The sequence below is a fragment of the Equus caballus genome, chromosome 7 (genome assembly GCF_041296265.1).
Source record: "Equus caballus isolate H_3958 breed thoroughbred chromosome 7, TB-T2T, whole genome shotgun sequence".
Taxonomy (NCBI): Eukaryota; Metazoa; Chordata; class Mammalia; order Perissodactyla; family Equidae; genus Equus; species Equus caballus.
The window spans coordinates 40,933,731-40,955,503 of NC_091690.1; the positions used below are offsets into that span (position 1 = coordinate 40,933,731).

The 21,773-nt window shown below is 42.2% G+C and overlaps 1 protein-coding gene across 11 annotated transcripts in view; it reads left to right on the plus strand.

Annotated features, from left to right (window-relative positions):
- The window catches only part of NTM (neurotrimin), a 907,778-nt gene that overhangs the window by 664,781 nt on the left and 221,224 nt on the right, over positions 1–21,773 (plus strand). The gene's annotated exons all lie outside the window — the stretch shown is intronic.

Genomic DNA, 21,773 nt, shown 5'->3' on the forward strand with positions numbered 1-21,773 from the left:
TTCATAAACTGAACACAGTTGAGGCAAAGATGGAAATCATTAGGTGTGCACAAAAAGGCAAATGGTTAGCCTCAGTAGGATGCGTGTCACACTTGAGCTGTCTGATTGTGTGTTCAGCTGTGAAGGAAAAGAAAAAGGAAGAACACAGTGCACCAAATATTGTCAAAGTTTAATTCCAAAATATGGTGTATTTTGGCGTTGTATGGTCTCTGTTAGGTTTCTAGGAATGCAGATATAACTCTGGTCGTCCACTGTCACGCATGGTTTTAGCCGTGTCCCGTGGTGTGTGAGAGTCCCCTCCTGGATTCCCTGCCCTCCTTCTCTCTGCTCCAACTCAGGATTCATTTGTACTAACACCACATGAATCTTCTCTCCTATCCCTCTTTTACCATAAAGTTCCACAAGGTCTCCTAATTGTCAAATAGACTACACTGTGTTTTATTTTCAAGAATTCTAGTAATGTCTTCTCAATTGTCCAGTTTTTAGGAAAACGTCCTTGAAAAAAATGCTTGCCATTTCTCCTACTTCTCCCAACATTCAGTCTCCACTGTAGGCTGCCCTTTCTCCAAAGACGCCATCAGCCTGCCTCTTTCTTTCCTCTCTGCCTCTAGATCCGGCTAGGAACTCACATTTCCTCTTAAATTTGTTCTTCTGGATCAACTCCAGAGGGGAACTCCAGACACTTATTTTGTATAAGGCAGCCATGCTTACACGGTAGATCCTGAATAAGCAGTTTAATTGAATTTTAAAGTAGATCTAGAATCCCTATGTTCTTTCTTAGCTTTTATCCTTTACCAGGAATGTCCAGGAGCCAGGGACTGTTTGCTGCTTTGTTCTGGGTTTTCTCTCTCGTCTTGCGCTACCTCATCTCCTGATCAGTTATTAAATTACCTAAGACCATTGCCCCATGTCTTTGCTTCTCATTTCCAAGATCTTTAATTCATTTTTTTTCCATAACCTTCTGTGCTGATCTCATCATTCCTGTTCTTGTTTTTGCATGCAATACTTTTCTTTATCTTTCTGTAGATGTGAAACTTATTTATAGAGTTCTATTCTCATTGCTCTTTTAGCTCTGATTCCTCTTATTTAAGTTTTTCTGTCTGTCAAGCCCTTTTATTTTGCATCTTCATTTGATTTCTGCAGTCCCTGCCTTGGTGAACTGTTTGGTGATTCTTGATTGCATGCTCATCTTTGTAACAGTGAATGCCCATTAACTGCCTGGGGCACGTCTTTGTGCCTTCTGATGGAGGAGGTGGGCAGGAGGTGCTACTCGAGGGATGTGCACTGTTTTCAGTGATCGTGGGGAAAGAGAGGAAGGTCTTATCAGCAGTGTACCTCGTCCTGGCTGTGGTTGATCTCTGATTCTACCAAACTCATCAGCCTTGGGAATTGCCCTGTATATTGGACTCCATCTCCCACACTCATTCCTCGAGCCTTATGTCAGACACTCCATGTCTTACTGCTTGTTATAGAGATTCAGTCTGTCTGGTTCCCACTGCAGTGGAATAACTAAGGCCAGGTTGCTTCAGACATTCTCCAGCTCTTCTCCCTCTAGACAGGAGCACTGTCCACGGCTGAACTTGCCCACACATACCCTGGTTTGGAGCTTCTCTGTGGTGGTTGCTTTGCTCTGCTTTATATCATTCAGCGATTTTTCAAGTTCTCATTTCTAGTATATTTCTTTTTTCTCATTTTCTGGAGGTTTTTCTTGGGCAGGGGGATTCAGACAGGGAGGGAAGACTGCAACAAGCCATGTAAAACTAGAAGTTGCCCCCTTCTGTGAGTCTGAGATGTGCTGACTCTCAGAATGTCACCAAACCAGGGTTCCACTGCACAGGACCTAGATTATGTTGTTTGAACCCTGTCACCTGTCACATACACGCAATCTGTGCATCTCAAATGGAAGAGGCAGGGATGCACAGTGGATTCTTGCTCTATGTTGCATGAAATCAAACCAATATTCCCCACAATTTCTGTTGTAGATATTGTAAAAATATGAAATAAAGGAAGAGTGAGGGAGGAAATTAAAGAATGCTGCTGGGGTTATGGGTAGTTCAAACTATTTTTTAGGACTCTTTTATACATATATATAATTTATGACTCCGTATATGTATGGAATACATCCCCCACCCCCACCCCAGCCTGGTGCTTTCTACCTCCTAGCCTTCCTGCCTTGACCATTCCTTCTCATAGTCAGTGTGCTCCAAGATCAGGCTCTTGACCTCCAGCCTACGTTTTAGTTGTCCACTTGACTCCTGTCCAGCTCTTGCCTCTTTGTAGACATAGGCTGGTCTGACATGTTGGTAGCATGGGCCAAATGGCTCACCAGCCTGACCACACAGAGCCTCCTGACTCCCTCTTCCTCATGGCTGCCTCTGAGAGTCTGCATTTGATGCCTTGAGAATCTGGTCTCCACAAAGGAGAAGTGAAACACTGGAGAGGCTTTGCTGCCTCTAAACCACAGTGCTTTAGGTGTGCTACACACTGAATTGTGTCCCCAATTCCTATATTGAAGCCTTAATCCCTGATGTGGCTGTATTTGGGGACAGGACTTTTAGGAGGTAATTAAGTAAGGTTAAATGAGGTCATAAGGGTGGGATCCTAATCTGAGAGGATTGTTGGCCTAATAAGAAGAGGAAGAGAGAGAGAGAGATCTCTCCATACACATGAACTGAGGAAGGGCCATGTGAGGACCCGGCGTGAAGGCAGCTCTCTACAAGCCGGAAGAGGGTTCTCACCAGGACCCAACCATGCTAGTACCCAGATTCCAGCCCCTAGAACTGTATATAGTTCTAGACAGGAGCACTGTCCATCTATATATTCTGAGATGTGCTGACTCTCAGAATGTCACCAAACCAGGGTTCCACTGCACAGGACCTAGATTATGTTGTTTGAACCCTGTCACCTGTCACATACACGCATCTAGAAATATATAGAAATATATTTCTGTTATGTAAGCCCCCCAGTCTACGGCATTTTGTTATGCATCCTGAGCCAGCTAGAACAAGGTGCGGAGCCTTCTTTGAGTCGTAGAATGGGAGAACAGGAAGAGGCCTTAGGGATCATGTGATGATCACTTTACACACGTGCTTTAGAAATGAAGAAACAGAGGCCAGATATATCAAGTGACTTTCCCAGAAAGTCGGTGGCACTGGCCGGACTAGAATTCAGATCTTAAAATGACAGCCCAGTGAAGTGGAAGCCAAGCCTGACTTCCTAAGCCAGGCCAATGTCTACGAACACTGAGCGTCCAAATATGCCCCAGTGCAGGTGCTCTGTAACTAGTTCCCATGGGAATCCATCTCTGAGCCCTTTGAATTGCTTCGTGAACTTTACTTCAGCTTTAGAGTCTGGTTTGTTTCTTCGGAGTATTCACGTCAAGGATTCCCACCCTTTTTGTTCCCTTCCCACCCCACTGATTCCCAACTCCATTCCCCAGCCAGACCCAAAGCTGCACACCATCTCATGGGCTCTCTTCCTCACTGAGTTCTCAGGAGCCCATTCTGCAGTGTTGAGATCTGGATACATACTTTTTCCAGGTCAGAGTCTCTTCCAGACACCTCAAGCCATTCAAGATCCCCAGACAGGCATCCCACAGTCACTCCAGACTCCTGTAAGAGACCCCTAGTTCCAGCAATATGGATCGAGGGGGAGTTCTCCTTCCTCATGAGACCGAGGCCTCTGGTTCAGTGGTGGAGCTGCCTCCACAGGCCACGACTTAGTCATATCACTTCTCACGAAGACCACACTTGGCTTTAAACTTCTTCCTGAAGATGCCGTGCATCCAGCACCTCCACTTGGGCTCTCTGTTAGCTCGGTGTTCTTCTACACTCTGTGTCTTATCACAAGTTCCCTGTTTGTTAGGACTGACAGTGGAGCTGTGTGAAAAGACTCAGTTTACCCAGTGCATTCAGGGCTGATGACCTAAGAAAGCACAGAGAAGGGAGGCCTTGTCTTCAGAGTTCTCATTTACTTAAGAGTTCTCATAGACTTAAGAAGTGAGTCTAACCTAGAGTGAGGGCTTCCTAAATTTTAAATGCTAATGTGCTATAGATGGAGGGGGTGTCCAATTTTAATGAGACACAGGCAATAAGGGAAAGTGAAATATTTGAACTGCTGTCCTCTACTGATGTAAGGTGGATAGAGATAGCTTTTTGCTACTGATAAATCAGTAAAGTAAATACAGAAATGTGGAGCAAAGCAGAAAACATTTCACTTGTCAGATGTTATTGGTGGAAATTGTTCATAGAAACCAAAGGCCAACTTTGACTTCCAGTCACAGAAATAATATACTGCATTGGATTTCCTTGAGAATATACAATCTCTTGTGCAATTGTAGGCAGCTAGTATTTTCCTTCCATGAGGGTCTAGACCTGACATTGCAGAATAATTTTAAAATCAGTGTATTGCTTGCTTCATATGGTGTGATTAATCTTTGTTTGATTTTGCATGTCTACAAATGGTGTTAGTGGTCATAACTGAAAACTATTGCTATTTTTATTGGTCTGGAATGTGAGTGTTTGTGCTAGAGCATCTGTAAAAGCAAACACATTTGCTATGTTGAAAAAATAATGAAGATCCAAGTGATTTTAAGATGGCATTTTGTGAATGAACACTAAAACGCTGCTAGATTTCTATTTGTTTTACTGTTAATGCTGCGCTGAAGATACAGTGACGCTGCAGCACATTTCTTCCCTGTTGCTTCTTTTCTTTTGTCTTTCGAAACATACCCATCCTAGTTGCAATTTTTATGCAAAACTCAAGATAGCCATGCATTAACTTCATGATCTAAGAAGCAAATAAATGTAAAAGTAAAGGATCTCGTAGCAGTGCCAACCCTTCTGTGTCATATGTAAGTGACATTTTGCTTAGCCTTTGCATATTTTCTGAATACATTATAATATAATGGCCAATATATCACCATCATCTAAATGTCCGTATCAACACATTAGGTGTTATGCTCACTGATGTTTAGCTTGTTTCATGTTGCAATTACAAAGGTCCCTCAAACTCTGGCTGATGAATTATTTTCGGTTCCTTGTGGGGAGGGGTTGTGTTTAATTTCCATACCCACCTTTATTTAATAGAGTGATGTGGCTAATGGATACGTTGAATTAAGTTGAATTAGATTGAATTGAATTGAACTGAACAGAAATAAACTGAATTGTATTGAATTATAAACCAGAGAGTGAAACTACAGGGTGATCTAATAGTATCTGATAATAACAGAATACAGAATTCATATGCCCAGCTTAGGAGACATTTGATAACTCACAAGTGAGAAAATTGCCCTCCTCCTATGTTATTGGGTATCCTTGCCAAGTGGAGATGAATGTCACATGAGAGCCAAGGCAATTATATAGTTCAAGCATCTTCTGTATTTGTGTGGTAGCAGTCTGTGCCAGGAGGGTTACAAACCTGCTTTATTATTCTATATGCCACCAAGTAGGAGCTCCAATTTTTATAGAATTTTTAAAAAAATTTTCCTTTTGTTTAGCAGCAGTTGGCCCTGTGCAAGCACTTAGAATAAAGTGATGTGAGTGTGTGTGTATCAGATAGGGGGTATCATTTGCTGGTTTTAATTGGTAGATTCAACATCTTCCACTAACAGTGCAGAAGCCACTGGCTGAGACGTTACCATGGTAAATCAAACCGTGGTGTTTGATTGGTAGCCCTGAAGCAGGTACAGTCATTTTCATCAACTCCAGGAAAGTTGAGGCCATCTGGTTTTGCCTCACCTGGAAGTAATTTGCCACCCCAGGTGCAAAAAATTACCCTGAGGTCAGTAAGGGTGAACCTGCCTCCGGATGCTCCAGCGGAGCCTGAGAGAGGAGCAGTGTCACAGTAATTTTTATCTGTTTGTTTTTATATTTTCGAGCTTGGAGAAGTGAGGGCTAATTATGCAAACCAGAGCCAGAAATAGACTTGGCAGGTGCTGACCCAGCTAGTTCCAAACAGCACCGCAAAATCCCTCAAACTCATTCGACAGCGACTGTTTTAATGGTCCAGCTCTGAGCCTCGTAACAAATTTGGATTTTATAAAGGGAACTTTTTCTATGAATCAAGTTTCTCAAGAATACAGCTGAAGAGAGCCGTGCACTTTGGCAGAGTAAGGAGTGAATGCCATACATTCGTAGGGAGGGAGATCTTTCAAAAAGGTTTCTCCCTCCAAAAATGTCTTTCGAGCATACACATTTTCCATTGCACCTTAGTATTTTAGAGAATCTTGTGATCACATAGGATGTAACCAGACCTAACCCAAATATAGATAGTGAGAAGACTACAGAATCATTAGCTCTTTGGAGTAGTTAGAAGGATTTATTTGGCTCATGTGACATTGATTTGTTTTGGCTGCACTTGAAATGTGTGGTCTTTGCAAGTCAATAGAAATGAAGTTCTTTATTGAATAGGAAACACTCCATGGAGTAAATTATACAAAGAAACAAAAGGCAAAGGCTCTCAGTCTCTTGTGTTTGTGTGGGAGTGGATGCCAGGGAGGCTGGGCTGGGCTCTGGAAAGGAGAGTGCAGGGGCTTGAAATAAAGGGGGCAGGTATGAACTGCATAGTTGACTTAAAGGGAAGCCATGGAAAATCTTGGTTTGGAAGTTGGCAGGATGAAACATATGATCAGGGAAGCCTGAGAGAAGTAGGGGACCGAACACCACAGTAAATCGCTGCTACAGCGTGCTTCTGGCAGAGGGCTGGAATTGGGAAGGCCCTGCAAAATCATTGAGAGTGACGCTTCGTTTTATTAGTGGGGGCTGCAGAGACTGGCCTAGGGTAAAACTGAGAGGGAGTGGTCAAAGCAGACGTGACCCCAGTTTTACAGTATTCTCTTGGGGAATCTACTGATCCAGCAAAGCCTGATAAACTAATGGAATCAAGTCTCTCCCCACCCCTCCATGCCCTAATTGTTCACTTACTTCAGAGCTGGACTTCAGTCATTCGACACAATTTTAATATTGCAAAGATTGCGTTGCAATTGCTTGTTGTCCAGATTCTCTTTGATCATTGGCTCAGTTTCATCGAGGCCAGAGCAGGCGAGGAATTAAAGTGCAATTCCTTGTCCTGCCTCGCTGGGCTTTGTCTGGAGAGGATGCGCAATTAGAAATCCTCTTTACTGAGCTATTCTCCCACTCCACCTCCTCGCCAAAAGGGGCACAGACATAGCGCTTGGATAGACCAGCCCCTCGCACAGTCTTCACCCGCTCTGACCTGCTGGTCCTCCCTCCAGCGTCAGCCTCAGTGAAAGCTCACTTCACTTCGCCTAAAAAACAATGCGAGTTTGGGGAGCAGAATGTTCTGTCCCAGCGCACCGTAGGTACAGCACAGTTCGCTCTAAAAGCTAACTAAAATGTAAGGGAAATTGAGGAGGGAGGTCATATTCAAAAAGCAGTGTGAGGAAGAGAAGAGAGAGTGAAGGGGCACAAGGAAGGAGAAATAAGAGAAAGAAAGGGCGAGGAGAAAACGGAAGACGGGTCCTTTCTTAGGGGTGGCCTTTTGTGAGCAACACGCTATTTTTAAGAACCTGATAAAAATGATGATCTTTTTCTCCAGGAAACCAATTCCATCTATGGATCTTTGGGTAGGAGATATATTTTTATATATATATAAACTTGTGCCTAACTTAACCACAATTTTGCAAAGTTACATATGTAAGTGTGTATATATACATATGTCTATTATATGTGTATATATATGAGTGTCTGTATGTGTGTGTATAAAACATAATATATATATCTCTAATAAATTGCAGTTAGGTTAAGTGTGAGTTACCCAAATGGAAACAGACATAGATATCAAACACAATCCTTCATTCTCCAAAAGGTACAAGAGTGCATAATGAGGGGGAACTGAGCAAAGACAAATTCAAGGTGACTGTCAGGAATGAAGAGTTAATGGTGAGGCCTCCCACAATGTAGCAACTTCTTTAAGGGAAAGGATTTGAAGACACGGGTTTTGGGTGATTTAAAATGAGCTTCACTAAAGCCCTGGATAACACAGTGAAGGAAACAAACCTGAAAATAGCTAGAGGAGCAGGCAGAGAGGACTAACCGATCTTTGCTCTTTGAACCCCATGGCTCCCTTCCATTTCGTCTTTCTTCAAGCTGACAACTTTACTTTCCACAGGGAAGGCAGCCTCAGTGACCACCACCTTGGATTATGGGTCAGAACATCTTACCTTCCTATTTCAAATGGATGAACGTTTCATAAAAATACTACATTTCAGTTGTTTTCTAGAACGTGATTTGTTGTATGTGTGTTTCTGCATTTCTGCTTAGTTGTGAAATGCAATGTAATATAATGGAGTCATTGTCACACCTGCAAAGATGTGCACATATGTTAAAATTCTAAGAACACATTTGTCTCTACTCTCAAAGGAAAAGGTTGGGGAATTGCATGTTCCCACTGGCCTATCTGCACACAAGAGTGTATGATTCTTGGAGAAACATATGCAGCTGGCTGTCTGGATCGTTAGGAATTATGAAAGGCGGGCTTTGTAAACATTGCATACATTCCCAGCCATTGAGCACTGTGACATTTCATGACCAGCTCCCTCAGAAGAGATGCCAAGCTCAGATGTCCTTTCTGCAGTAGACTTGCATAATTAGGCTGCCCCCAACTCTTCACCGGCACAAACACGCATGCAACATCTTTCTGCTGTTGAGTAATCATATGTACCTGGCCACTTTTCTGCCTCCTCAAAAATAATTTCAAGTCAGAAAATCACAGTATTTGAAAATGTGCCTTTTGTACTATCTCCACCCTTAATTGGGTCCTCGTTGTCTCCTTCCTGCAACCTCTTGCAGCAAGTTCCAAGCTGGCTCCCTTCTCGCTGATGTTTGACTGTTCATGTCTTTCCAGCACCAGACAACTGTCTATAACACAGCAAAGGTTGTGCTATTCCATATTTTAAAATCTTTCTATGGATTCCAACTCATATCATAAAGTCCAAAACCTTTGCTATGCCATTCAGGAACTTCACATTCTGACTTGAACATAAGTTTTATAGCCTCACAATGGAAGAATTAAGGGCCAGGAGTCTAAGTGGTAGTCTTGACTTTCTCACTTGCTTACTTAGTGTTATTGGGTACTGAATTAAATTCGAGGAACTGTGTAGGTGTTCCTTGCTAATTGTTCTAACAGCATTTCCGTTGGTTACATTGAACTCAGAAAGGTCCAGTAACTCATCTGTGGACACATGGAGGTGCCTCATTTGAACTCAAGTCCATCTGATGCCAATGCCTGTATTTAACCACCATGCTATAATGTCCTTCTTTACTCTGCCTATGTGTTCTTAGGAAATGTCTCTTTCTTTTCTAACATAAAGTGGAAAGTCAGGGGGTAAACTAGGCCAGCAGTTTTCAATGTTTTTGAAGTTCTTCATGTCTTACATGAAGCACAATTTGAAAATCACTAGAATACCTCTAAGAGGATATCTGCTCTAACATTCTAATTTTCTCTCTGGGTTGGTATTGGTCTATCTCCACCCCTCCTCTGCACTGTGAATCTAATGGTCCTTCCATGTTGAACAGCATCTTCTCAGAAAATGCTGGTCATTTCCATACCTCTACTTCTCCCACTCACTTCACTTGCTCTGCTCTCTGTGAATCCTTTTCAGTCCTCTCCACCCAGAGAATGGTTTTAACTGCTTTATATTTTGAGTCTTTGTTGTTGTCTTTATTGTTATTTAGAGTTGTCTAATCTTATTTAGAGTTAGTCTTCCACAGATTCTGAACTCTTGGAGGGAGAATCATAACTTTTTCATCTTAGGTTTCTATAGAGTCTGTATTGGTTTTATGTAGCTGCTGTAACAAATTACCACAAACTCGGTGACTTAGAATGACACAAATTCTCTTATAGTTCTGGACCCCAAAGATCTAAATCAGTTTTACTGGGCTAAAATCAAGATGTGGGCAGGGCCACACTCCCTGCAGGGGCTCCAGGGGAGAATCTGTTCCACGCTTTCTCCAGTTTCTGCTGGCTGCTAGCATTCCTTGGCTTGTGGCTCTACCACTCCATTCTTTAAGACCAGCATGTTTAAATCTCTCTGCCTCATCTTTACATTGCCTTCTCTTCTATGTGTTTTCAAATCTCCCTCTGCCTTCCCCTTATAAGCATACATGTGATTACATTTAAGGCCCATCTGGATAATCTCCATATCTCAAGATCCTTAACTTAATTACATCTGCAAAGACCTTTTTTATTTGTGCTTTTTCATATAACCTCACATCCACAGATTTCAGGGGTTGCGATGTAGGTACGTTTGGGGGCCAAAGTTTTTAACCTACCACAGTTTGCCATTTGCCCCCAAAGATTCACATACATTCCACATGCAAAATACATTCACCTTATCATTCTTAACCCATTACAGCATCAACTCAAGTCAAAAATCTTATTTAAATATAATCAGCTCCCAAAGTCCCCAATTTCATTATATAAATCAAGTATGGATGACACTCTGGGTATGATCCATCCTGAGATAAAATTCCTCTCCATCTGTAGGTCTTGAAACTAGAAAACATGTCTGTTTCCAAAATCCAATGGTAGGACAGGCATAAGATCCCAGTTCTCTAACATTCTTACTCCAAATGGGAGAAAATGGAAGGAAGAAAAAGTTCATCACTCCAGAGCACTTTCAAAATCCAACAGGGTCAATTCCATTAGAATGCAAGGCTTGGGGATAATCCTCTGTGGCTTACGTCTTCACCCTCTGGGCCCACAGCTCTGCTTTCTGGCCCTAGACTTCTGGCTTCTGGGCCCAAGTCTCAGCCCTCAGAGTCAACTTTCCTTTTTTCTTGAGTTTGCAGCTCAGAAGTTTTATCAGCCTGTTTCCTGCCTATAGAATTTTTTGAGTCCAACAGTTTTCTTTTATTTTGTCATAACTTCATCCCTTTCAGTCCAAGCTGGCAATATTTCAGCTTTATAATGTTCTTAAAAACTTTGTGGGTCTCTTATGTATATCATGGGGATTCATACCATTAGGCAAAAGGGTCTTCCACAGAAATTTCCCAGATAACCCCATCTCTAGTCCTGTCTTTTGCTGATATGGTTGAGTGAATCCACGTGTCATACATCTAATATCTTCAGTGCTAGCAAAAGGTTGTCAAGCCGCATCTTTGGGTTTTTCTTCAGAGCACATTTTCCTGACAGTAAACCTCCAACCTTTAGCATCTTTTGTAATTTAAGTAAGCTGAGAATTTCCCAAAATTCTCAAAGCGGAGTCCTTTTTGTTTAACAGTTCTCCCCCAATTTATTTCTTTTCTATCATATTTTACTCAAAGTAGAAAGAAAACATCAGGTCATGCCTTCCACACTTTGCTTGGAAATCTCCTCAGCTAAATATCCAAGTTCATAACTTATAAGTCCTGCTTTCCACTCACTGTGGGACACAATTCAACTACATTTTCTGCTACTGTATAACAAGGACCATCTTTGTTTCAGTACAATAACGTGTCACTCATTTGCTTCTCAGCCCTCACCAGAAGTGACTGTACTGCCCATATTTCTACCTTAATCTATTTAAGACAGTCTAGAATTTTTCCATCATACACCTAAGAATTCTTCCAGACTCTACCCTTTATCTAGCTCCAAAGTCAATTCCACAATTTTAGGTATTTGTTCCAACAGTACCCCACTTCGTAATACCAAAATCTGTATCAGTCAATGTTCAAACACAAAAACAGAACGACTAAGAGGTGTACATTAAAGGATTTATTGCAGGAACTGGCTTACATGATTGTGGGAACTGGCTAGGCAAGTCCAAAAACCATAGTGCAGGCTGTGAGGAAGGGCAAGCTAGAACTCTCTGGCATGGGTTGAAGATGCTATCTGTGGTGGAATGTCTTCTTCCCAGAAGACTCAGTTCTGCTCTTAAGGCCTTCCAACTGATTGGATGAGGCTCTTCAAAATTATGTACGATAATCTGCTTAAAGTTAGCTGATTTTAAAAATTAATCATATCTATAAAATACCTCCACAGCAACAACTGCATTAGTATTTGATTGAATACCAAGGCATTATTCCCAGCTAAGTTAACGTGTAAAACTGACCATCACAGAGCTGCCACTGGGCCTGCTTGTACAGGGTGCTTGATGCATGTGTACAGATGAAAATTAAATGCTATGTTAGGAGACTGTTATCCTCATACCAGTGAGGAAATCACTTCCCTGAAGTACAAGAAAATAAAAGTCATTAAAATCCATTAGACATGGTTATAATGGGAATGTGGGGAAAGAGCATGCTAAATATTGAGAAGAAGTTAAACTCCTAATAAGGTGAGATCTCCTAACCTGGGGCTTGTGGAGCCAAATGAGCTTTAAGAGGTCCATGAACTTCCCTGAATTATGTTGAGGGCATGTGTGTGTGTGTGTGTGTGTGTGAGAGAGAGAGAGAGAGAGAGAGAGAGAGCACATTTGTCTGAAATTAGAGTCCATAGTGTTCATCAGATTCACAAAAATAGTTAACTGTTTTAATATTTAATATAAAACAAAATACTGCCACATATATATGGTAGCCAGGTTCTCCATCTATAGAATTAGGCCTCATTAGGAGTCTGGGCTATGGATTTAATACAATCTTCTTGTGTTCATGAACTCGCATCTCCCCTAGACAGTCTGGAGTCAACTCATGGAGAACTCAGAGATAATGCTAATAATCGTACTCATGGGGATTCATCAGGGCCGAATCAGTAGATACCTATTACCCCAAAGCCTACGAGTATATGTTTCCCACTAATAACTGATGCCTCCTGGCCCCAAATCAATGGCTAGGTAAAGCAAGGGAGCAGTAAGGCAGCATAACTCCCTGAATGAGCCAACCCCAGCCCCTCCCCTGACTTAGAAAGGAGTTAATGCACACAGATGGCTGCAAACCCCCTAAGCAGTCAGCATACTGTAAAACAATATTAACATCACTGCCTTTTGAATACCATGTCTTGTAAACCCCAGGATATGACAAGCCTCTTGAGAATCTTCTTTGATTGTGTTACTCAGTCTCCCGTAGGGAAGTAAGGAGGGGCAGGGGGTAGATACCAGAGGAAACATATAATTAAGAGTCTCTTAGAACAATAAGGGTTCTCAAACACATATGCATGAAACTGATTTGTTGCTTTTGGTATTTCTGTTGGTGAGTAATTAACCAAGTTTTGGGAGAGCTTGTGCTAGCTTGGGCAATCTGATTGTTGCGAACCATGGGGGAAGAATAGTTCCCTTTAGCTATATGTTTTCAGAGATACTAAATGGAGATGTGAATGGAAAGGAAAGAACAGACTTTCTGGAGAGATGCCATTATGGTAATGTCAGAACTTCTCTTCAGACTCAGATAAATCTTTCTTGTTATCATCCTTATTTTTAGTTTTATAGGAAACAGGAAGCCTACTTCAATGTGAGAATGCTGTGTAAAGGGATCTCCTTGTCACCTCCCCAGGAGAGATCCATGGTTGTCTCCCTGGGTCTCTGGTTCTTCCTTTTACTGGAGCAATTCCTCACCACGGCAGCAAGTGTGTGTGGATTGTGGGGAGAGGGTGCTTTATTCTGCAGCTGAGAGGAATAGAGATTTTCTCCTGGGAACCCTTCTGAGAGAAGAACAAGTTTCTGAAGAACACTTTGTGCAAGTTATTCTATGGCCAGATCTGAAGAGATATGAAGATGGTGTCATTTCTGAAAAATGAGGCTGGTTTAAGAGTCCCGCCCTCTGGCAAACTGCCTGTAGCCACTGAGTCTCTCAGCTTAGAGATGTGCTAACTCCACTTTTTCTGGGGACCACTTGGGCTTAATAAGAGAAAGAGTTTGGCGGTCATCTAGGCTAAGGTTTTCCAAATGAAGTGGCTTCTGAATTAACAACAGGGAGCCCAAATGGGAATTGTCGTATTGATGAAAGGAATCTAATGAAAGTAAAATATTTTGATTTACTTTGGAGACCTTGGGCAGTTAGCTCCCTGAGTCTCAGTTTATCCAACCAGAAAAATGGGAGCAGAGGTGCTTCCTTATCCATAGAAATGTTATGTGACTTAAGGAAGTAACGCTTGTGTAATGATTTGTTAATGTAAACGACCCCACCAGTGCTTTGTATTACTTGTAGTAAGTTTGCAAAGTACCTGGCCCCTCCGATGAAAATGAGCTTTGGAAATGGCAGGCTATGAATATTGTAAAAAGGAGAAATGGCTTCCCCTGCTTTCCAGAAGGGTACTTGAGGAATATAGGGCCACTTAAGCAACATGGGAAGACATTCAAAATGCCCTGGCCTGGAGCAGTCTTTAAAAACTGCCACCCAGAACCCCAGGACGAAATTCACCATGCTGACCATTAAGGCAAATTCAGTTTTGGAAATAAAGTTCCATTAAGTTATCTGTCCAGTAGTCTAGGCTCCTGTATGGCCCAAGGTTGCATTCAGAGGCCAAAGTGCGTGCTGTGGCTGAGAGCCATTCCTCCTATAAACAGCTTCTCACTGGCAGCAGTCTCAGACTTCCGTTCTCTGTTTCTTCAGTCAGTTCTCATCTCTGGCCACAAACCTGTTCTAAGGGTGATAGATCGTCAGCCGATGTACACACCTGCTCCCTCATCAAGTCAGACTGCAGAGGACACTGTGGGTCTGCTAAGGGTTTTTTTTTAGGGACTTTTGGGGGCTCAACCTGATTTGAATGTGTGCTATCATGCCGCTGTCACAGTGGCAGTTCTAATTGGCTGAGGATGAGTCTTGAAATGTCACAGAAAGATTTATCTCTCAGCACAGGTTCTCCCTCAACTAATTTTGCAATTGGCCACTGGATAATGGGTTGTTTGGAAAACAGTGCGCAGTCTCAGTGGCTTTTTGTTTTAGCGTGAACTCGGGAGGCTTCTGGAAGCAACGGGGCACATGGGAATGAAAGCCTGACTGGCTCAGAGACTCTTCAGCAGTGGGGGCAACAGGCCTTGCTTGCCAGGGATTTGGCTGCCTCTGTTTCTCAGGGTGCTGTCGCTGTCCTTGTGGGAACTCGCCAGACAGGTGGGTGGAGAAACCTGTCTTGGTAGTGAGGGCTTGTGAAGAAATATGGGGCTTGACATCTTAGACCTGTTAGATCTGCAGCCAGAATTAATTTCAGAGAAGATAGTTCATGAAAAATGGACTTCCCCTACTCTCTTTTGGTTTCCCAGAAAAATATATTTTGTTGATCTGAAGGTGCCATCAACTGCAAGGTGCTTGTTGATCTAATAACAGCTTTTTAGGGTGGGGAGAAGAAGGAAGATGGGTAGCGTGTCACATGCACATACAGGTTATAAGATAAATTTCTAATTCAGAAACTTTAAAATCGGAAAACGTATTTTTTTTAACTGGCATAAAACAGTGTTTTTGGTGGCCCAACAGTGAAAGTCTGAAATACATTTGCTCTGGAATCTCCTTCCCATGGAATTCCCAGTTTGATATTGCATTTATTAAGATAGTGAAGGACTGGCTTTTATTGGTTGTTTTATACGTGTTTACATCTAAGTTAGAAGAGAATTTCTGAGGATCTCAGGTCCAAACAAATCCCTCTCATCTCCAGAAAGCTCTAGATCTTCTGAGCTATTATTAGCCTGGAGAGTATAGATAATTGCAGTCTACACAGAAATCTAAAAATAAAGTGTTTCTTCATTATCTCTAAAGATTTTTTTTAGCACATAGCCTTTTCCAGAAAGGTTTACAAGTGCTTAAAGGATGGCTCTTTCCATTCCCCACTCTTCCCCTGGAAATTTGAAGAAAAAGCAAAACTACCAAAAAGCAGAAATCAGGCGAGAAAAGAAAGTGCAACAATGGTCTTATTAATCTGCCTCAGAATGATTGAGAATTGGCTGAAAATCTAATTCTTCTTCTGCAATAGGTAACCTTTATCTTGCTGGCATTTACCTGAGCTAAGTTGGTGGGTATGTAATCAATGACATGATTTCATCATTATTTTTTAAACAACAGACACAATAGTATTGATCACCCCATACATTTCATGCTAAAGAGCTGCATTAATCTGACTTAATCAGTATGTGCTCTTGAAACAGTTGTCCTGAAACCTGTTTTTAGCAACAGTCCTGCTTGCTAAATATTTCTTTTCTTCATCTATAACTTCTACTTAAATCTTGCGAACTAAGGGCCAACAGCCTTTTTCTGTAAAGGGTCAAATAGTAAATATTTCAGGCTTTGTGTCCCATGCTGCCTCTGCCACAGCTTCTCAACTCTGCCATGCAAGCACAGAAGCAGCCAGGTATAATGTGAAATCAAATTCGCATGGCTGTCGCCCAATAAAACTGCATTTGCTGAAGCAGTCGCTGGCTGGGACTTGGACCGCAGGCTGTATTGCTAACCACCCTTGTGGTCCACGGTTGGAGAAAGAAACTGTAATCACCACCATGACTTGTTGAGGGCCGACTATGTAGAAAACATTGTTCAACTCCACGGTGGCCAGCTCATCACCTTTCCTGCTCTTCTGGAGCTGACGCTCACATGGAGAGTAGAGAAACATAAAAGCTAGTAAGTGAGTAAGCGGAAATAAGTTCAATTGGCAATAAGTTATATGTGGAAAAAAGGTGATTTGATAAAGAATAACTTACACTTGGGGGAACATAATTTGTAGTGAGGAATTAGAGGGTTTGAGTATGAACCCACGTTTTCAAGACCTGTGCCAATATTTTCTAAGGAATCGTGCATTATCTCCCTCAGCATCAGCTTCCTCATTTACAAGTTAATTAATCGCAGCGCCTGTCTCACAGGATCACAGTGAAGACGAGGGAGATTCGTGAAAGGTCTCTTGTGAACCTGCAGAGCCGACTGCGTGGCATTCCCTCTCATTATCAATATTGTTTTTGATATTGTTTTTATCACCTATATCTTTATTGTCCCTCATATTTGCTTAGAAGTTTTGTTCCAAAACATAACATAGATTCTTTAAAGAAACTGGGTGGACTACAATTCTGTGCGCTTCATATCTGCTTAAGAGAGGACTTCTCTAAGTCATTGACAAGTTGAAGCTGCTCTCTTCGTATTCAGCTGACCTGAGAAACCAGTTTAACATCCATACTTTATCCCTACTAGAATATCTGTCATTGTCAGCAGCCTGTACTACGGACTTGTTGGTAACACATGAAAAAACAAGGTGAGCTGGTCTAGATCCTTAGAAAAAGAGCGTGAAAAAACTTAGAGTTGTTCTTGCCCATCAGAAGCTTTATGAACATCTATTGATAAGGGTGATGAGGGACAAACGTTGATAATTAAGCTCTCGCATGTTCAATCCACTCTCTGATTCAAAATGGCCGTCTGAAATGTATACTCTGTTTCCACTTACTGGAGGAAGATTTCAATAGAAGTTCAGAGTTCTTAGAAAATGCATTCCTACAGAATGGAGAGAGCAAGAAGAAAACACAGTAACAGCTAACCTTTGCTGAGCCCTTATGAGCCAGGCACATTGGATTTGACTGTTTCCCAAACCCCACAATGAACTACCACAGCCTTCACAGGTAGCACAATTCTCATGTTACAGAGGAGGAAATGGAGAGTTAGAGAATCTAAGTGTCTTCTTCAAGATCAGCCGGCTGGTAAGTGGCAGAAGCAGAATTCCAGCTTGGACCTGCCTGACCCAAAGCCAACCCTCTGTTTACCAGATGGTGGGCTCTAAATTTTTTGATTGCTAACTTCCACCAACAGAAAAACAAACCATACAAAGTAAAGCAAAGAACAACAATTAAAAAAAAAAGTCTCACTCATAATATATGCATATTTATTAACAAGTTAAATCCCTTTACCATTATACTAATATATATGGAGCAAATTCTCAAACATTCACAAAAAACTAAAGGTAAAAAGGATGCACTACAAACATAACTAGAGGGGCTGGCCCTGAGGTGTAGTGGTTAAGTCTGGCACGCTCCACTTTGACAGCCTGGATTCACAGGTTTGGATCAGGTGGACCTACATCACTCGTCAGCCGTGCTGTGGCAGTGACCCACATACAAAATAGAGGGACATTGGCACAGACGTTAGCTCGCAGACAATCTTCCTCACCTAAATAAGTAAATAAATAAATAGAAATAGAAGAAGCATATTTTCCCCCCATGGGAGGGGATCACCACCTGCTTTGAATGACATATTCTTTGTATAGCACTTCACTGGACGACCCTGGCAGGCCAAATAGACACATCAGGTCTAGCAGTATATGTCTCCTGGTAAATCTAGTTTAATCTCTGTATGTAGCCCTGCCTACAAAGGCTTCGTCTCCCAAGAATTCCAAATGAGGGCTGCCTGGCCTGGGGAGGATGGCTCAGGCTAGGCGAGCCGGTGATTATTCATGCAGGGGCTTTCCCCCAGCAAGTCAATGGCAGCGGCTTTTCATGTCACTGGGAGCAGAGCTTAGCCTCCCTCTGAGCTCCTCTGGCTACTGCTGCAATGTGCTCACCACCGGGGTACCCAGGTGAGTGCCGCTGGATGACCCAAGCAGTAAGCTCTGGCCATTTCAAAAATGAACTGCTTCTTCCAGCACACAAATATCTTGCTAATTAGCAATTAGCCCTCAAGGGAGAAGAAATGGAGGGAATTGGGGATCTGAAACAATCTCCTAAGGGACATGGAAAAAAAGCAGCACTTAAAGTAAGCCAGATAGAAACTGGGAGCTGTCTCATTTGGGCAAGATGTCTCGAGCTGTTTTTCTAAATGTTTTAGATTCAGCAAAGGACCCCAAAGCATTCTGCCAAGTGCTTTTCCCTTTAATTTTTAAATGCATTCAAATTTCAAGGGGAATTTAATCCGTATGTTTCTGGTTCTTTTACACTTAACTCATCAAAATGTTGTTCTTTAAGAGCTGTTTGATCTGTAAGGCTTATGAGCCTTTGTTATAAGCCTTTTCAAAACCTCTTTCCCCCTTTTGAATCAGCAAATGGAACTGTGCCAATTCTGAATGGGATTTGAATAAAGAGAAGTCCAACTTTAGGATTATGCGCAGACCCTCCGGGGTATCTGAGCTGACTTCGCAGAGACACACACTTGACCCTGGCGTGGTAGCAGGGCCAGCAGCATCCTGGGCACACTTAGCACTGGCAGCAGGGCTTGGAGAGAACCCAGAGGAGAGAGGCGATGCAGCTCAGAGGGCGTGCACTTCTGCTAGAGAACTAGGAAACCTTAAAACTGAGCCTTCAAAGTCATCTGGCTCATCCTTTCAGTCAATGACATCTGCGACACACAGTAGTGGAAATAATGATGTCAATAGCGGTAATAGCTAATACTCAGGAACACTACCTAGATTGCTAGCTGCTTTTCTCGTGCTTTATATGCATAATCTCTCTTAATTCTCATCACAACTCTGTGAGGGAGCTGTAGGGGTAGTAAAATTTAGTGGATACGAGCTTAGGATTCTGAATCGGCTGGCCTGCATTTGAGCCCCAGCAGCAGCATTTATAAACTCGAGCACGTTAGGAAAGTTCTTTAATGCTCCCAGAGTTGTGCTTCTATTTGCTCTTGTTCCTGTTATGATTGTTGATGCTGCTGCTCATGGTGCTGTCGTTGCTCCACTGTCTTATGGGGCAGCCATTTCTGTTGTTAGCTACTGTTGTTGGAAAGTTGTCCTTTTTTGGTTTTTGTCTCTGTTTCCATGTCAAAATCTCCTATCTTACAAATTATACCCACTAGTTCTAAAACAGAGTTAGGCTAACTCCTTGTCTACGTGGCAGGCCTTCATGTACTTGAAGACAATTAGGATATGCCCCCAAACTTCTCTTTTCCAGGACTAATAACCCATATCTGACCCACCGTTCCTGGCTGGGACCTGCTTCCTGACCTCTGTCTTCCCCTGGCTGCCTGGACACGCTAGAATGAGCACAAAGCGTCAGATGAGGTCTGACCGGTGTGAAGCACAATGGGACCCTGCTCGCTTTGTGTTGTATTTTATCCTCCTGTTAAGATGGTCTTAGAATCTTTCAGCTTGAGGAAGTCACATTATCCCTTTTCCTTCATCTAGAGCTAGTGTCAGTAATATAAGATTTTTCTTTTTATATGTGTGCTGGTTTTAAGGCGGTGCTTCATCTTGTATATATCTGCAGTTGATCTTTTGTTTCAAAATATGGTGCTTTGTTGTGGACCCTGTTGAATTAATAAAAATGAATAAGGATTTAATGGGAAAAATACATATCATACTGAGTATTTAGATGTTAAGTGGGGGTGTGGTCAACAGGAAGAGTTTCGTGAATTCCTGTTCATATATTAACTAAATTCATAGCCTCCTGATCCCAAAACTTCACAGCCTCATCCTTAAGAGTCATTGAGAAGCTCAAGTAAGTTTTGTCATGAAAGAATGCTGAAAAAAATATATTGTCCTTGGCCCTCCCATTGAGTAAGCAACTGAGTGAGCTTACACCCTGTGTAGGACATCTTTTAATTTGCCAAGTGACTAAATGTGCAGTCATTGCAGCTGGCGTCCACCAGCTGTGCCCACATGGCCCACTCAGCTGGACTGCTTTTCAAAGAACAGACAGGGCTCATCTACCTTATCTGGGTACTAAAATCATCTTTGGGTTGGAACATTTGCATGAAATCGCCAGCAGCCAAGGGTAGACAGCTTCCCTTGACAAAGGCAGCTCTCGTCCTCCAGGCCAATGGACAACTTCTAGGGAGCACTCTGCCTGCGGATGAGTGCTCTGCTAAAATGGCTAGGCCCAGGGCTGCCTGTCAGTCCTGCTGTGATTCTAGCCATCTGTCCACTTTCCTTTTACCTGCATTTCATCTTTGGAGTCTCATGGGCTCTGGTAAGCTCTTTAAGCTTCTCTGACCTATTCTACCTCTGAGCTGGGCAGTCCCTACAGGTCCTTACTTAACCTGAGAGCTTTTCAAATGCATCTCCATGGAAATTTTTCCTCTTGCTAACAGTCCTTGGTTTGGATTTTAATCTCAGAAAACTGTGAAATGTACTTGTTTCATATGATGCTTTTCTGAGAGGTTGCAGAAAGATCTAATAGCTGGGTAGCTTATGACAAGTGGGAATGAAGAGAATTGATTAAGCAACAGCGCCTGCATTTCTAATATGTAACCAGCCCAGTGACAGATACAGGAAAAACATGAAACTTTAAGACAAGCTCTCCTGTCCTCTACCCAGTCTTGACAGTTATTTAATATTGTGGGGGGTGGGGGGAACACGACCCATGTAGAGGAAGTAGTATAAGTATATGAGAGAATATACAAGCAGTGCTAAAGAATTTGGTACAGGCTCTAGATTCTGTGGACACTCAAATGAGGAAGAGCACACTATAGGCCAGATTAATTCAGAAGGCAGGACAGGATCTGAGCTTGTTAGCTGGATAAGATGTAGGTTGGTACAGGAAATGGTGAGATTTTGGAATGAGGGTGGATCACTGGAAAATTATCTTGTACGTGGAAACCAAACACCTGCACACACATACACACACACACATACATACAAACATATATACAACACAGAAACGATAAGCCAACATTTCATCCTCGTTTAATTTCCTAATAACTAAAAGCTACATAACTGCTGTTGCCAATAGTGATGTACACTGGCATATTTCTAGTAAGACCTTTCACTTCCCAATAGGATGGACGCTATCTCTTTTGAAAGCCAGAGTAGCTCTTTAAACGTACTAACACTTGTCTAAAATAACATCCAAAATAACCATCAAAATAGTGTATGAGATAACCCAATGACTGGCACACAGAAGGTGAAAAGCACCTGTGTTATTTATACTTTCTAGAGCCCTTACTTGTGTGCTAAGCACTCTCCCAAATCCTATATATATATATATGGTTTCATGTCGTACTTACAAC